Here is a 5,170-nt window from a genome sequence, read left to right as displayed (position 1 = left end):
GTAGGACAACACATACATAATCTATTTGGAAGAGTTTAGTGTGTCTGTAGTTTACCTGCTCACACGTTCCCTGTATAATTTATTGAAAGGTGGAGATCAGGTTTCTTTAAGATAGTTTTTCTTTAAACTGACTATGGAATCAGTTATTTAACAAAAAGCTGAAACTGAATAAACTACAAACCCCCAAATCTGTTAATTGTTGGGGATTTTTTTTGGAGGAGCTAACAAAAATTACTCATTGAAACATTCTTTTTATTCAAAAACTCATTTATATGAAAAAGCAAAAAAAAAAAAAAAATCAAACAAAAGTACTTTGACTAGTTACAATCATAAACAAAGACTCATAGAAAGGTCTTTTATCTTGTGCATCTTCAGAAGCTAACCTAGGTAGGCTCAAATAAAGCCTCTCCTGGGCACGTGGGTATGTCTCCATGCATACTAGATAACCCACAGTGATGTCTCTGTCTCTGTGTCTCTTTCCTTTTTTCTCTCCCTCTGTGTTCATAGCAGTATGTTTTCCTTGGATGCTCCACTGTAAAGCTGAATTATGTGTTTATGCACAGCAAAGCATTCTAGGTTCACAATCTGAGCTTAACTGAAGGAATGGAGGTTGGCTGAGTGTTTCTGGTATGAAATTTCCTGAAGAGATGCATACAACTTATTTTGGACTAACAAGGTTACTCAGGATTCTCCCTTTCCAATGACAAAAATGTCAGGTGACACATTTATCATATTGCCACCTCTAGTCTGAGTGAGAGAGGCATAGTTAACAGGCGGATCCAAAGCCCACTGAGGTAAAAAAGGGCTTTTGCACTGTTCAGAGCCAGTGGGATTGGGCCAGTAACTGAAGAACTGTATTTGCACTCTGTCCTTATCACCTTTTTGCAGGACTATGAATCACCATTTCAGTCTCCTCTTCAAACCAAAATAGTTGCTACTGGAAAGCTACATACAGCCATAAAGAATCCTGTCCTCATATGTCCCAAATCAATAAATAACTCACTTCTAATTGAAATTATAGAAAAGGTTTTGGTCTTGAACTGCCCATTGTGAGAATACAAAACACAAAATCTTATTAAATTATTAAGCAGAAACAGATCCTTTTAAATTCCCTGTTTAGTACTCACGGTATGATGCAAAAGCCTTATTTCCCTTTAATTGGCTTATCTATAAAAATGATAATTTTCAGACAGTTGGTAGCAAAATCCCTCAGGACTTCAGGAAGCATAATTTCCTTTTTAAAATTCTCTACATTTATTAATGAACTTGACAAATAACACTTAAAATTGCTTGGTAGGTTTTCTCTCCTGTGTATTGTACTCTCTACCGAGTTTCATGGTGAACTTCAAGCAGTTCTTCGTAATTTTTACCTTCAGGCCATGTTTCCCAAGTGCTAACCTGGATAATCACTGTTAAATCCTGCCCATTAAATGTTCATAAGAAGATATGGCAGTTTGCAGATCACATGGACTTCACCAAGGCCAGCACATGGGAAGGGAGTGGTGGGTTGAGGGGAAAAAGACATGCTCACCCTGTTTTTCATCAACATGCTTTTAAAGTCTGTGCTTCCTTACTTCCATATTAAAAGAGACCAACTGTATTAATTTCAGCCTTGCCAACCCAGTTTACATTAAGGGAAACCGGAAGGTGTAAAAGCAGATTCTCAGTCAACTCTTATCTGCTAGGCCGTACTTTTTGTTCTGTCATTTCCACAAGATCCAGTAAAATAGGGCCTAGGTTTGTCATTGGACTCTTCAGTAGCAGCACAATGCAAATAAAAGACGTTAACTGCAACTTGGAAGGCACAGCCTGGTCACATATTCTATAAATATGTGAAGAAAACTGGCAAGAACTGAGAGTTTTTCTTTGCAAGCTGATAGATCATTTGTTCTAATGAAAGAAAGAAGAAAATATTTTTTGCACACGTGGACTCAGTTTAAAACCAAGAAATTTATACTTACTTCTCCTCAACAGAGTGTTATTCAGAAACCATTTAATACTTCAGGTATAAAATGGAACACAGGGCATTATAGGGCCCAGCTGACTGATAACACAAACTCCTCACACATAAATGCCAGGTTTTTTTTTCTGTTATCTTATGTAGAACTTCCTTAAGTTTGTCCACCAGAGGAAATAATCTTAAAGATTTATAATATACGGCACTCTATCATTTCAGTCTTTGCTTTTTCATTGAAGACTGTGACAGGGACACCCACTCAACTGAGATACCCTTTGAAAAGTGATCTAAGACTTCATGTAATTCCTAAATCTGAAGTTATAGCTTATTTGTCCTCTACCTGCTTAGGCAATTTTTTATTTGGTAACCTTGAAACAAAAGCTGCCATGTGGTTATTAATAGCTCTTTATTAAACCTTGGCAGACGATGAGTGCATTGGTGACTCGGAGGGCAGACACCCTCAGTCTGGAGTAAATGAGATCAGAAAATGTTGCCCAAGTGATATCAAAGAACTTCCTACCTTCTCAAACATCCTTCTCTTTTCAGGAGAAGGCTGCAGAACCCTAAATGTATATGTGTTTCATAGGAAATTTTCCATTACAATAAGGCGGGATTGGTAACTTTGACTGAGATGAATGGCATCCAGGGAGGATTTGACTACTGGCTAGGGGGGAGACTGGGACCTGCGAAGATTGTGGTGAAGATCTGGAAATGCTGGCAGATGACAAGAGGATGTGGTAGGCTGTGGCAGAAGCACACCAGCATGAAGGGAAGAGCGCAGAAATTTTGCAGCTAGACTGTGTTGTTTTGCAACATAGTTTTGCAAAGGTAGTTTTAAGGGATGCAGTAGCACTAGTTAGGGATCATTCCAATGTGCTATGTTCAGATGAAACGGTGCTTACAGTTTTCAGCCTGCATAAGACTCCCCCTGGCCTATCAGGTCTTGCGAAAAGAAACCCTGTCCCAAGCTGCAGACACTCCAGATAGGTAAAGGGGAAAGAAGGAGGAGGAAGAGAACTGCAAGATGCTCATACAGTGAACAGAATGTGAGTCCTTCATCTCGGTCAGGTAAGGTTTTCAACGTTAGTTTTACAGGTCTGCTTTTACTTTCCTCAGAATAAGACTCATTCAGTTTGCTATGTGACATGCTGAGCTTAATTTCTAATTCAGGATCACTTTGTGAAAGCCAAGCCTGCAGTCATATCTGTGTTTGAGGGAAAGGTGAAATACGACAGAGGTGTATTTCAGCATAACTGGTTTAACTAGCCAATTGTTTGAAAAAAGTAAAAGTTTGAAAAAAGGGAAAAGTAAAGGGGAAAAACAAAAAAGCTTTTTATTTGCAATTAACTTCTGCCAATATAAATCAAGAGCAGCATCACTGCAGCAAATGGAATTATAATGATGTAAAACCAAAAAATGCAAAGGGGGAATAACTCAAGTCGTGCTAACAGCCTGGATTTATGGTTTGTGGCTGTAGAAAGAATGCAAATGTGTGATTTTTCTGTTTTTTTTCTCTAATGGATCAAAGAAGAGATATTTATAAATACAACAGGAATTTAAAATGGAACACCATTATTTTATTTTATTTTATTTTATTTTATTTTATTTTATTTTATTTATTACTGCTTTAGTAAATTACAATACAAAATACAGATCATTTGACATCATATATGCCCCTGTTCCCTTAATTGCTAGTTGGTTTTTTTTTTATTAGTCTATAATTTCATTCTTATTATTCATGTCATATAATCCTTAAGCATATTTTAAAAGACTGGTGTGGACCTGACCAAGCAGGTGGAAGCTGCAGAAAACTGAAATCTAGAACCCAAGTATCTTCTTTTGTATATGGGCAGATACTTCTAGATTGCAAAGAAGAGCTTTACTGCAAAACAGGAAATGTGCTCATAGAAGCAAGATACAAAACAGTGATGTTACAGTAATCAATGCATCTAGTTTTCTAAATTTGAAAACTTTGCTACTGAATCATACTGATAAATAAATGAGGGCTGATTATCATCTATGCATTACCACCCTTGTATGATCATCTGTTGTGGGAATTCCATTAGCAACATTTAATACAGAGCAAACCCAAAATTCATCCAGCACAAAGTTTGATCTCTTACCTATGGCACTGTTAGAAAATCATCTGTGCCAACAGACCTAGACGGTCAGGTGTGTCATAACATTTTTTCTGTTTTTTCACTGACTGAATGATAATGTTAGTATTGCAAGTATTAATATTATAATTCACTTTTATACTGCCAGTGCTTATCGAGCTTCACTATAAAATAAGGTGCAAACAAAGCAACACTGATCTTATTTCAAATATGGGCAAATATTTGCAGAAACTATTTTGCATTATTTTTCTCCTCTATTCAGCATTCTCCATTCCCAGTGGTATGATGAGAGTTTGAAACACAGAGTGTCTCCCAGAGGTGCTCAGCAATTTGCAAGAACAGCCCCACAGCTAATATCTCTTTGGTTCAACAGTTTCAAAATAAATTAAAATATTTCTGGTTTCTACTGGCACTGATAGAGATTGAATAGGCAGCAGTTATTTCAGCAACTTAATTAGGGTAGCCCATTTTGCTGAGTTTTGCTCCTTTGAGGTGGACAAGTTCATCAATGCATTATTTTAATGGTTGAAATGACTGTCCATCAATAGTTAAAAGAAAAAAGAAAAAAAAAAAGGACAAGGATACTCTAAATAATCCTTTTGTAGCCTGATTGACTGTAAAAAAAATCTGTTTAAACTGTCACTCAGCTACATTTAGCATACAGGCTGTCAACTTTGTGCAGTGAACATTTCGCTGCAAAAAAATGGTGCATGTTCTAATTACTGGCAACGATTGATTATCCTGGTGGACTAGATATCTAATGCAAGATATTACAGGGAATGTATATGATTCAGCTCTAAATAAAACTTTATTTTACTGATTGTTTCAGAAAAGTCATCAGGACAAGACTGGGTAGTTAAATACAGGCATGTTGGTATGATTTCTGACACTTAACATGCAAAGGATTACAGACTACAACTATAAAGAATTAGAGGATGTTCCACAAAAAATTATGCCCTGACTCATAGCTATCAGAATGAAGGCATCAAGGTGATGTAAGTGGTACTGTAATGCTGAAAAAGCAAAATATAGACATATTTTAAGAGAAAAGAAATGTCATAGCAGTGTGATTACTGCTTTTTTTAAAAAAAAAAAT

This window comes from Falco punctatus, assembly GCF_963210335.1.
Source record: "Falco punctatus genome assembly, chromosome: 3".
Taxonomy (NCBI): Eukaryota; Metazoa; Chordata; class Aves; order Falconiformes; family Falconidae; genus Falco; species Falco punctatus.
Note: the sequence above shows the minus strand (reverse complement) of the source record.